The sequence below is a fragment of the Nicotiana tabacum genome, chromosome 8 (assembly GCF_000715075.1).
Source record: "Nicotiana tabacum cultivar K326 chromosome 8, ASM71507v2, whole genome shotgun sequence".
Classification (NCBI taxonomy): domain Eukaryota; kingdom Viridiplantae; phylum Streptophyta; class Magnoliopsida; order Solanales; family Solanaceae; genus Nicotiana; species Nicotiana tabacum.
In genome coordinates this window covers 80,311,584-80,325,510 of record NC_134087.1, presented here as the reverse complement: position 1 = coordinate 80,325,510, position 13,927 = coordinate 80,311,584, and the positions used below count along the sequence as shown (strand labels likewise).

At 32.2% G+C, this 13,927-nt stretch overlaps 1 long non-coding RNA gene across 1 annotated transcript; it reads left to right on the top strand.

Annotated features, from left to right (window-relative positions):
• The first annotated feature begins 1,043 nt into the window (after positions 1-1,043).
• Positions 1,044-1,745, top strand: LOC107793327 (uncharacterized). Its single transcript, XR_001649697.2, has 3 exons — positions 1,044-1,323; positions 1,413-1,460; positions 1,574-1,745. It is a non-coding gene; the product is annotated as an uncharacterized LOC107793327 (long non-coding RNA).
• The last annotated feature ends 12,182 nt before the right edge of the window (positions 1,746-13,927 follow it).

Genomic DNA, 13,927 nt, shown 5'->3' with positions numbered 1-13,927 from the left:
TTATTGATTTTTAAATGTATTAATCCTCTAGCCACCCAATAAGATATCGGAGAGATTGGTATCAATTTAGCTATTATCGGGCGGTTATCAAGCGGTTTATCGGTCTATTTATATATCTTTTATGTAAGTTTACATATTTTCCTGGAGATGCATATGATATTCTTTGACTTCTAGAAAAATAATTATGCAATTAGATGTTTAGTGATTTGACTGAAATTATTATTGATTTCATCCACTGAATTAATGAGATGCATTATTACCTTAATTAACAGTATAATACAATGGTGAGTGATGACCACTAAGGCACTAATCGGGAAAAATAAAAAAGAAAAGGCATGTATTTTGGCTACCAATACCAACACTTGTTAATGGGAAATTGGGAATTGATACTTGACGCTTGACACTTGATAGTAGCTATATCATTAGGATGGAAGTCATATATATATACTTAAATGGTTAACGAATTATCCGTTAAGAAAATTGAATAATCCACCTCCAAACCGATAAGTCATTAATAAAAAAATTTCAATCTGTTTCCCGTCCGTTAAACCGTCAACCCGATATCAATAAGCCATTAAGCTTCGGTTTCGGTTCGGATTTCGATTTCGGTTCGGTTTTGAACACCACTAATTTCCACTATCATTTTACTTTTTTATGTAATGTTTCTAACTATAAGAATCCTTATTTTAGAAAAGCTTTCAAAATCTATTTACTATAAATATTTGTGTCAATCTTGATTGATATTTTACTATTAATTGAATCTGACCAAATCTAATTTGTCTTAATACTCATTAGATTAAATTTGTCTAAATCTATTTAGATTATGCTTTAAAAGTGTCAAGTGGCATTTTCTCAATAAGTAACTTGGTTTAATGACATGCTTCACTACCCTCTTTTTAATATAATATAGATATAGATTCAGATATTTAACTATATTTAGGTATGAATATTATCACTTTAGTTTTACTTTCTCATGTTTCATTTTTTAAAGGTAAAAAAAAGAAAATAAAATAGAGAAAACGTAAGCTGCAAAAAGACAATTTAGGATGCCAGCTTCAAATTTTACTTTACAATTAGGTGGTAATTAGGTAAAAGACTCAATTTACTCAGAGCCCAACTTCTTAATGCACGTTCTCTGAAGTTTAATTAGGGCTCAAATTCCCTCTCTTCCACTCACGAGTTCTTTCAGGAGATGGAGGAAGTTATATATTGACACCCTCTCTTCATCATCTTCTCTACAAAGGAAAAAATTAATGGTTCCTTCTCCGTCTAATCTGACAGCGTGGGATCATTAGCCAACCAGCTTATTGCACAAGGCAAAAGGTACAAAGCAGATAATAACAAAGAAGATTCGTTTTACTATAGTTGTTAATTCATTTTATTTGTTGTTTTCATTTGTTTTACTCGTATAGTGATCTTCTGTACCTTCTGATCTACTCATCTCCAACGTTGATTGAAAGGTATTTCTCATATTTGTGTTCAGTCTAGTTTACTTCTTTCTCGTAACGGGTCGTGTATTGCTAATTTTTTTTTTATCAATTTCTAATAAAATACTCTTTTTTCATTGTTTCAGCAAAGTGTCATGGAGAGTGCGCCTACTACGTTCGTGGATGTAGAGTATCCTTAGATGGCTGCAATACCAATCACCAAACAAATACTTAGAATTTTTATTATATTTATTTTTTTGTGGAACCACACTAAATTATGCAATGTTTGGATTATTGTATTACTACTTTAGTTTGGTATGATTTTGGATTTTCAATGTTTTTTCATAAACGTCTCATTAGAATTTGATTAACGTCATGTAAGCATATAAATTATTTATTAAATTTTAGTATTTAAATTTTTGTATAGAAAAAAAAAATAATTTTCAACAATAGAAAGTATTTACTATTATTAACTTTTTTTTAACAATTGAGATTATATTACGGAGGTTATGAATCCCCACAAATTATTTTTTTTAAAGCATTGAAATCTTATTGTGAAGGTTATAAGCTGCCACTACTTGCCTTTAGAAACCGTCACAGATTAAAAATTTATTTTGTGGCGGTTGTTATGGAGGTTTTAAAAAATCGTCGCAAAGTGGCTCGTGGCGAAGATAACGGTGGAATTTCTTAAAACCCCCCTAACTCATTTTGTGGGGGTCAAAAATCGCCACAAATTTAAAAAAAGACCTCCACAAAATAAGTAATTTCTTGTAGTCAAATATGTAGAAGCCGAAAAGAAGAAAAAGAAATTGAGAGGAGTGGAAGTATCATTATCAGAAAATGATGGGCTCAACCTAGGTGTCAGTTTGTCATCACCTTTTTTCACATGTAAATAAGAGGCAAAAAGCACCAACTTTGCCCTTCTCCTTTTCCTGCGTGCACAAGGAGAATTTTTTTGTTTTTGACTAAATTTCTTATGCAATCCAAGATTTTGAGTTCCAAAATTTATATTTGTCAAACATAAATAAATTTTACTCAATTTGTTAATCGCGTGGGACATAAACTAAATATTTATCGTGCACAAATATCAGCTACGCATTTGCATCTCGCTACCGACAATTTAAGCCTCCAGTTAATTGAGCAATCTATTGAATACTCCATAGAAAGGACCTGGGCCCACAAAAAAGCCTAAAAATGGATGGATTGGTGCCTTATGGGTCCCACCCCAACTATCATCCCTTCAATTGATAGGACCACAGTTTAAGATAATGCTGTTGTGAGTTGACGCGTGCACAGTGTCACGTACTTGTGGGCCCCGTTTTGATCGATAATGAAATTCTTCTTTTTTTATTTTTTTTTATTTTTTTTTTACGTTAGAGACATTAGTTTTTTGTAGGTAGGAGAGATATCAGTTTATGAGTTGATCGCGAAAGAAAAATAAAGCCGATTTAAGATATTGCCTCATTAATATAATATCTAGTTTTCTACTCCCTCTGCCTTATTTTATTGACTTTTGATCCAAAAAATACACCGAACTATCAAAAATATGATAAAAATACTGGTTCACTTTTATGCCTCTATCCTGTTAATGGATATCCAAATCTCATATTTACCCTTTTAAAGCGTACTCACTTCGTTTCAATTTATGTGAATCTGTTTGACTGAGCACAAAATTTAGTCAAAATATGAAGACTTTTGAAATTTATGGTCCTAAACAAGTCAAAAAAGGGCCCAGAGTATTTGTGTGGTTATAAAAGCCTTTCATTAAGGGTAAAATTGTAAGTTTAAGCTAAATTGTTTCCAAATTTAGAAAAGAGTCCTTTTTTTTGGAACGGACCAAAAAGGAAATTGGTTCACATAAACTGAAACGGAAGGAGTACTTTTTTTGCTGTGATGGACTCCATCTCCGAAAAAAGGCGTCTTAATTATATATATATATATATATATATATATATATAGTGTCTTCTCCTCCGTTGGAAAATTAATCTTTTTTGTTCTTGAGTTTTCTTCTCCATAGAAAGTTAAAGTATATATGTGTGACTAATTGTTACTCTTAATAAAGTGAGAAAAAAATTCACACAAACTTCAAGTCAAATCACAATAAAGACAAATATAAGGTGATTTCTTTTTATCTATATGTCTAATTTTTACATGACCGAGTTATTCATGAGTAGCAGGTACTTATGAAATAGTTGAGTTAATTACGTGCAAATCGAATCGAACATATATATATCAAATCTGAGAATTAATGCGTCTATCATTTCTTCGATTTCCGTTTGTGCTGGTCGAAAATGATCATATGTTACAAGGGGCATATATGAGACTTGGAGGTCCGTTAATGGAGTAGGGGCATAATTGGGCTAATTTGCTAACAACAATGTCATTTTTATCCTATTTATAATAGTTCATGGACATTGTTGAACCAAAAGTCAAATGAAAGGTATGTTCGAATTATTTTCCATAGTTCAAGGGCATTTTTGCCTTTTCCGTTAAAACAATATGGTCCCAGGGGACAATTGCTTGCAAAACTTTCATCTGTTATTTCAAGAAGTTTGAAGCTCTCCTTTCAATTCCCGCAACTAACTTCACATTGGTTATGGTTTGCACGTATGTGAATATTGTTTTTCTTTTTTGATATTTGGAAATATTGATATTATTATATTGGGAAAAAAGGAGAGACTAGGAAAAAGACCCCTACGTATCCCATCCATAAGCCACAAAAACATGATGTAATTAGTCCTTAGACATGAATTAAATACGTTGTTGATTAGATACAGGCCCCGTAACCAGTGGCGGATCCACTTTAATCTAATATTAAGGGAGTCAAGCGATATCCCTATGTTGAACAATTATATTGTGTGGTCAGTTCAATTTTTTCTTAATATATATATATATATATATATATATATATATATACCTTATTTATTTGTGTATTTATTTTATTTTTTTGATATTTCTATACCATTTAATAAATGTTTTGCATCCGCAGCTGCCTGTAATCTCAACTAAAATGTACAGTATCCTTCTCATGGATACATGTGGGAACTAGGCTGCTAGAAAGTGCCTCCATTGAATTGATTGAGAGGGCCACTTTTTCACATAATTTCAATTATTTGGTTGTGTTCTATATCGTCCGTATATATAGCACATAGGCCCTCCTTATTTTTTGGTGGTATATCTACTTCTTGGGAATTGGCCGTTAGTAGCCAGAAATCATGCAGAAAGGTCTTCGACTAAAAGACTCCATCAAACTGTAACAGCAAGAATTCAATATCCAACTTGGTAAATCCCCGCTTTCTAATTGTTCCAAAACAATTTATGGAGGAAATCATGAGAAGACAAGGATTAAAAAACAAGGACAACATGACAATAAACTAGCATTTTTAGTTCTTCAAGTATTGATAAATTTGGATTTTGGTCCTTGTGATTTGTGGTTAACCATATTTATCCTTCAGTTAATTAATACGTGCAGTTTTGATCCCTCCGATATTGAATTATAAAAAATTTAACGAATTATTAAGTGTTAAACAATTCAATAACAATGCATTATGTTAAATTTACATTGCTGCTTAGAGCCGTCAATATGCGCTTGGCACGTTGGGCCAGTCCGGCCCGGCCCGGCCCGTAATTTAGCAGGTTTGGGCTAGAATTTTTGAAGTTAAGCCTGGCCCGAGTAAGCCCGTGGCCCATGAGGCTTGACTGAGGCTGGGCTGGGCCAGCCCGTGGGCCTAATAAAAATATTTATTTAAAATATATAAAATATAACAAGTATACTGCCTCTAGCGATGGAAAGTCAAAATTGGATCATTACTTAAAGGAACCAAAGCTTGATCTTGAGAAGTTCCAAGACATGGATGTTGTCATGTATTGGAAGGACCATTCTAGAAAACATCTCGATTTTTCAGTAATGGCGCGTGATGTACTTAGTATTTCTATTATCACTGTAGCATCAGAACATTTAGCATTGGTGGGCATGTTCTGACAAAGTACAGAAGTTGCATCCATCATGAAAATGTCCAAACACTTGTTACTACTCGAAATTGGCTGCACGACTTTTTCCAAAATCAAACTGGTACTTTTTTTTATGTGCATTTGAATATTATTAGTTTTTAAAATTTTATTATTCATATTTAACTAATTAATATTGCATATGAATTGTAGATGTAGATGAAAGTGAAGATGTTACGACAACCTTATTACAAGCGGATTCAAATTGTTTGATTAAGATGATGTGTTGGATAGCCCATAAGCGTCATGGACGTTCTCTTAGAATTGTTTATTTTGAGTTTTGACTTTTAGTGAATGAAATACAGTCTTGTCTTTTACTTTTTTAACGTTTATTGTGGTATATTTGGAACAGTGTAAAAAGTTATTAAGTTTTGCGAATTTTTTCCAATAAGATATTTTGTAATTTTTAAATATTTATCTCTTTTTTTTAGGTTAGAACTTATAATCGATGCAAAATATAAAATTATATTTTAAAAAATTATGGGCCGGACCGTGGGGCCCCGCAGCCCACATAGGGCCGGGTTGGGTTGACCATCATAAGGCCCATCAAAATAGTGGGCTAGCCAAACCCAGCCCGTCAATTGTCAAAGCCCACATAGGCTGGGCTAACCCCGCCCGACCCATATTGACAGTTCTAGTTGTTTGCACCATATTTGAGAGTAATGTAATTTTAAAAATCTATATCTATATCTATATCTATATCTATATTTATATCTATATTATTATAAAAACACAAATATTTCACGCTAAATATTGAACGACCAAAATATCCTTAAAATGTTGAACGACTTTTATACCCTTAATTATTTATATTAATTTTCGCTATAAGTAATAAGAAAAGGACACAATTGAAAATACTACACGTTAAGATATAGAGTTGTGATAGAACATGGATTTAACCGTACCAATGAAATAAGAATTGATTTTAGAGAAGGCACGTATTTATCACGTAAGAAAAAAATAGCAAACATTAAGGAATCAAATTGCTAATGTTTCTCGAGTTTTATTTTGTTCTTGCGTCAAACTTTTTTCTTAAAATTTAGTGTTGCTTCCCTAGAATACCCGTGTGCTCTATTTACAACAAATTTCTTTATTTTATAAAATTGCCTTATTTAGATAGTTAGCAGTATATCTTTTGGGAAATCAAAGTTTGTAAGATTTATCAAATCTATATCTATACCTAATATCAATATCTACATTATTAAAAAATTATGAATATTATTTCTTTTATATCCTCTAAAAGTTAAATTATTTCTTTAGGAAGATAAGTAACGCTTGGATAATATTGTAACATTCAAACTCTCTTCCTAATTAATATTTATGATTTTGAAATTAACTTAATTTTATTTTCTACGTCCATATTGGATAGACTTTGCAATGGATCGGGAAGTGTTGCAATTCTTATTTCAGCAAAGGAGTCCTACAGACACCAAGCTTCGATTTTGAAGATGGTCGATGTTCCTGTGTGGATTATGCTCATAATAGGAGTCAATTTTTGAATAATGGTTAGTACGCATCATTAGCCATGCATATTTCTTCAAGGAAAAATTCTCTATCAATAACTTTAATGTGAGATATCACTGGATGACTTCTCCAACTTCTTTTATGATCTCCTGTAGTTTTCTCTAATTATAATAACTTTGTTATTGATTGGTAAATAATTAGGGACAAACACTGATTCTTTGAGATGTTTGAGACTTGTCAAAGTATTTGAACACGAGATATTAGAATTATTCGGATAATCATGACATATCTCTTATTTGCTTTAAACGATCTTCTCTCGACCCATAACTAAGATATAGTCATAGAGATATAAAGCCCCTAAATACAAGTTTATTTGAAGGTTAATATGCGTGGATACCAAAGATCTATGAGACATTAGACAGGAACTTTGTGTCATGATGAGCATGTGTTCCGAAGAAAACCAAATTTGTGATTAATCTGTCTAGGATCATGCATTCAGATATCTTTATAACTATAAGACAATGTCAATTATGTCATGCATAAAGGTTGAACTACAAAAGAAGGTAACAGAATCTCCATAAAGCTAGTTAAACAAACAAAACTTGATTCGCTAACCACCACCAATATATGACTATTTCTTGATTCATAAGGCGTTTTTTTTTCAAATTACTTTAGAACTTAATTATTTGTTCAGAAAAAGAAAAAAAAATACTTTGTAGCATGACATTCTATAATTAGAAAATCATTTAGAAATATAGAGCGAAAGCAACAAATATCTAAGTAAATTTAATATTTTATTTTTGAAGGTTTGAACAATATTCAAAACTTGAAGGGATACACGTGTAACGCACGTACGTAGAAACTAGTTATTATAAAAGCACGAATGTTAAAACGCTAAATGTTGAACGAGCAAAATATCCTCAAAATATTGTTTGACTTTTATGTCTTTTGAAAACTAAAGTACAAATAAGTTTATATCGGATAAAATTGCAATTACATTTAAATTTTAATAGTATGATTGCCCTAGAAATCTGAGTTCCGCAAAAACTATGATTTTGAATATTAAAGTTCAGCCTATTTTTGGGACTTTGAATCCAATTAGACCTTTTCATTAATTTTATTACGTAAGAACTACGTATTCTTTAAATACTCGATAAATAATTGAATTATATATTTAAAAAAAAAAGATAATTCAATAGCGAATGTGCTCTTAATTTACTACTCTCGTATGCTACTATTAGCCTACCGTGTGAAAATTTGCCATCTACTCTTGAGGCTCTTGAAAATTTATATGCGGTAGGCTAAATCTCAACTTTCTACTATTAGTTGCACTTAATATCCCAAATAATTAATATCTACTACTCTCTTATGCTATCTTATTATTTGAAATTAGAAATTCAATGAGAATCTTAAAAGATAAATTTAATTTATTTATTGGTAGACTTCTTACTGAAAAAAGAGTTTAAAAATTAGTACTAATAAATAAATAGCAATTAAATTTTTTATTTTCTCGCAAAAAAACATCTTTATACAACGTTACAGAAGAAATTTCTTTTCAACTTATGTTGATTGTAGCGAGAGATATACGTGCAAAACATGTACATAAAGACTAGTAGTCTAAAAATCATATATTCCCTATATAAAGGGGTAAAAACACAAATTTTAGCTAATTGATGGTTAAATGTGCTTATCCAAATATTACAAATATCAAACGAAATTATTCAATAACCGAAGGACCAAAAGTGCAATTATCCCTTCACTTTATTTTAGTCTAGGCAAGACGTTTGGACTTCGAAAGAAGGGCTCACCTTGATGTTTATATAACTAGGAGAATATCAAGGAAACTTTGTTCTACGAGGGAAAATTGTTTCAGAAACAAAACATTAATTATTAACTGCATGTCTGATAATCTCACACTATGTCTTTTTTCTTTTTGGCTTTTCATCCGGTGTCCGGTATCCGCATTGAAGTCCGACTATATCCGGATTCGCGCCGCATAGGGCCCCAGTCGGGGGAAGCACTCCCTACCAAAGATTTTTCCATACCCAGGGCTCGAACTCGAGACCTCTGGTTAAGGAAGAACAGTCTCATCCACTGCATCACATCCTTTGGTGGTAATCTCACGCTATGTCGAGTTTGTGCTTGCAAATCTATTTGCAATATATCGACTGTATTATACAAAACAAGTAATTCAACATCGTGCAGACATAACACTATTTATCCCCTTTTGCATGAGCTTATGCAAAAATGCTTCTATTTCCAGACATAACAATGTCTTGTGTTAATTTGGCTAAAATTAAAATAGATATTCAGAAGAAAATAATCGGGCAGGGATGCAAAGGAACTTGCAAAGCCAACACAAGAGAAAAGAACTATCAGGGGCGTACGCAGAAATTTTTGTAAGCGGTGTCGAAATTTATAAAAAAAAACTGAAATATAACTTTGATTGTCATACTTTTAGACAAGAAATAGTCTTAATCTATTGATTTTGTTGAGTCTTAAGCAAATATTTACAAAAGAAAAATGTCTTAGTTGAGGTTTGAACCTTTAACCTCTTATAGAAAAGTCAAACACATTACCAACACACCAACATACAATTTATGTCAAGTGATGTCATTTTTTTCTACTTAATAGTTTCCGTACAATATTAATACATATATTTAATAAAAAAATTTGACGAAGCGGTGTCGCGTGACACCGCTTCGATAAGCGTCAATCCGCCCCTGAGAATTATGTTTACCCTAGGCAATGCGCACTTGATAATACTTTGACCGCAAATCGAACTTTGTGAAGTATCGTTCTCCACATAAATGATCGAAAAGATCAGCAATAAGAGGCATAAGGTACTTGTTCTTGATGATCTCTTTGTTTAGCTTTTTATAATCGATGCAAAACCTTGAACTGTCATTAGTTCTTTTTCTTAATTAAGCAAAACTAGTCAAAATAATGTGTTGTTAGGTGACAATAAGTCTGGAATCTTGTTTGAATCCTTATTTAAAGTTATCATTTAAAAGCTTATGTTACTAGAGAAGTAACACTTGTTATGTACTAATCTTAGTATTTCGATACTATATATAAATCAGTCGGATACATGAACCCAGATTGTCAATCTCAACCTTTTACATCCCTCGCGAGTAACGTCAGCAGTATCTTTTAATTTTCTTATGAATAATTCGATTAATGATCCGAAGCATCACTTTCAATAGAAGACGAAAAGATGTGCAAATAGCAAGTTACGTGACTAACCATCTTTGGGTGGGCCTCTCTATGTTTTTAATCACTTGACTTTAATCAATTTCTGTGGACCACTTATCTTATAGCCATGATTTCTTTGACCATTAAAAGATTAGCTTTGAGAACATCGCCTACTACTGTGACACGCATTGAACTTTAATTTGTGGGGGCAAAAAACCTATGCGACATCAACTCCTTTGACCTTTCTATCACTTGTATTTAGGCAATTGGTGGGCGTTCTATATCTTTTTGTTTGTTTCCTTCTCTTTGGAAACTCAGTGAAGAAATATTTGTTGTAGCAAATTCAATTTTTTTAATCTGAACTCTTGAAATTATTAGTAAATAAATACTCAAGCCTTTGGTCAAAGATTAAACAGTTCGAGTGACTAAAAGTCATCGTCTTTTTCCCTTGAAGAAGCCCTATCTTTACTATTTTACAAATATGTTTACTTATTTCTTGGCATCGTTTACAATTAAAGTCTGCAATATATGAATATCATCCCCGTCTATTTTAAATAACAAAAAATAGAAATTTAATAATTTATTTTGGAGGAAAAATGACATTGTATAACCGCTTTTAAATTAATAACCGAATATATATATATATATATATATATATATATATATATATATATATATATATATATATATATATATTATATTATACAAATTTTATATACTTTTTCGACTATCAAATATAAATAGTTTCTGGCATGGAGTAAAAGTGAAAAAGCCCTATTTTGGACGGGACTGAAAGGCTCTCTAATAGAATTAAGACAGACTGGATGAGTTCCTTATATTCAAATTTGATTTTTTTTCTTTTTTAAGCGAGTTAATTATGAAATGGCCGAGCTTAAAATAATACTGTTATAAATAGAATTATATTTAATGTGAATTATATATTTTAGAGAGATTTTAGGGATTATTACTTGGTGATTAAGTCACTATTTCCCTATAAATAGAGAGGTTCTCTTCCATTGTAATTTATCCCAAAATCAATAAGAATTCTCTCTCTACTTTTCTCTGCAATACTCTTCTTTTTCTTTTATTGTTTTATAATACATTATCAGTCCGAGACTCTAACCAATTGAGTAGAGAGCGGTTATTTTAATTTGTTGATATATTATTAATCAGTTGCTAATGTTTGAGAAATTAAACCACCAATGGAGAGAAGATATAGGAATTTGCGAGGCTCTTGCCTGAATGCATTGATATTCATGTACTAATCTGCTTTGGTCCCAAGCTTTGATATACGTGCATGGTGATCAACTTGTACATGATATTGAGCATAATGATTGTCTATTATTCTATGAACTTCCTCCGGAAATAAATTCTGGACTTAAGGTAAGTATTTTACCTTATTTTTTTTTTAAATTCTTGAAATTCTATAATTTGATTTTATATATAAGTAAAGACAATAAATTTTGTTTATAACTCTAATAGAGTTTGTAGGAATTATAACCACCCGAAGTGGTATAATTCCTATGTTTTACCATGATCAAATTCATGTATGATTATGAGCACAAGAAGTGAAAACCCGTACCATTGAATTTGCTTCATTCTCGTTCCTTTAAGAGAATGTGGTAGCAATACATAATAAGTCTGAAAGAAGATAAAATTATTACTGTGAAGGTATCAATGGATGTGGACGAGATAATAGACGATATTATATCGTCATCATTGTGCTAATGAGAACAATAAAGATTCTCAAAATATCCTTCACTCTGTGAAATTAATATTTTTCATCGATTTGACATGAAATTTTGTAAAGCACATACAGATGATTATGGTCTATTCACGATGTGAATGTTATACATGTAATTTATGAATACATACTCATTTTTGGAAGAATATGAGCGTGCTAGTGGTTGTGAATATACCACATTTATCTCTAGAAGGAGGTTTGAGATGAAATAAGAATATTATTTCATTGTTATAGCATAAATGGTCATTTATCATGTACCCATTGTGATTACGCCAAAATATTATGGCAATGTGGCTATTACAACAAAAAAGTAATAAAAGCAACATATCTTGCCTATAATGATTTTGATCATGACCATAGTGGTATAACTTTCTCCTTGAAAGAGATATTCACCATATGGATGTTGATGAATATGTGATAGCATAAAATTAATTAAGAGCTTTGGAAGAGCCAATTATACTATTTTGGAGAAATAAAATTGATAATCAATAAGGTATTGTGTCATAGTAAGTCTCAAAGAAACTTATTGAGTTTCTAAAGTATTCACGAAAGCGGTTGATTATATTGAGACTAAAAAAAAGAAAGATTTAATATCTTCTATTATTACAACTTGCAGCGGGGTAATATGTATATAAAAAGTTACCCGCTTTATTTTCTAATTTGTACTACACAAATTAAAGAATGCCACAATAAAGTAGAAGTTTATTGATATAAAAACCCATATCATAATAAATTTAGAGTTTATTGATAACTTGTCACGACCCTAAAATGGACCCGGTCGTGATGATGCCTATCGTAAAACTAGGCTAGCCGACACAAATCCCAAAACAAACCAAACAATTATAATAAGTCATTTAAAAACCATTACTAAGCTAAAATCCCAAAATGTAAGGTAGAATAGAATAGTGCGGAATCAAAACACAGCCCGACATCGGGTGTTACCAGTCATGAACAACTACAACTCGTCTAGAAATATGAAAAGACAACATAGTCTGAAATAAAGCTAATACAAAACGGAATAAAGATAGGAAGGAGAAACACTGGGCTGCGAACGCCAAGCAGCTACCTAGTCAACTCCGAAAGCTTGCTGGAAGGCAAATCAGCACTCACTAGCGTGACCCGAGACTCTTGGATTTGCACACAGGGTGCAGAGAGTAATATGAGTATGCCAACTCAGTAAGTAATGAAAGTAAAGGCAGCTTAGCAGTAAGAAAATAAGTAAACCACAACATAACGCTACAACAAAACAGTATAAGTCCAGAATAATGCAGTAAAGTAGTAAAACACGGGAAAACATCTCAATTCAGAAAAACCGCTTTAAAACATCTTTCAATAGTTTCAAACGAATGATGAAAACAGTGAGAAAAGGATAGAAACGTAAAACAACCCCTCGGGCAAAACAAGTACCACAACCGCCCCTCGGGCAAAATATCAACAGAACCAGCCCCGCCGGCTACCTCACAATCACTCGTATCAGCCCCTCGGGCAATAACATGAAACAACAACAGCCCCTCAGGTAATATCACATCTCACACTGGGTACCCGCGCTCACTAAGGGTGTGCAGACTTCGGAGGGGCTCCTACAACCCAAGCGCTATAACAAGCCATCTCGTAGCATAATCAAATCAGGCCCTCGACCTTATAATCATGAATCAATATAACACCGTTGTGGCGCGCAGCCTGATCCAATAATATCCTCACAACACAGGCCCTCGGCCTCACTCATTCAGAAATCTCTCAAGCCACTCGGGCAACAGTAAAACATAATGCTCAGTCCAAAATATCATTTAAAATATCAAAACGAAGTAAAAATGGTTGAGTTATGAAAACAGTAAAATACAACATGATTGAGTACAAATATAAAGTCAAAATAGTGACGAATAGTAGTACAAATCCCCTAAGGGTCTAAAACAGTTGACACGAGGCCCAAATATGGCATTCAGCCCAAAACACGATAATACTTTCCAAAACACAATAATATCAAATAGTTTTCAATCAATTACGTGACTTAACAGTCATACGGGATGGACTAATTCACAATTCCTAATGGTGCACGGCCCCACGCTCGTCATCTAGTATGTGTGTCACC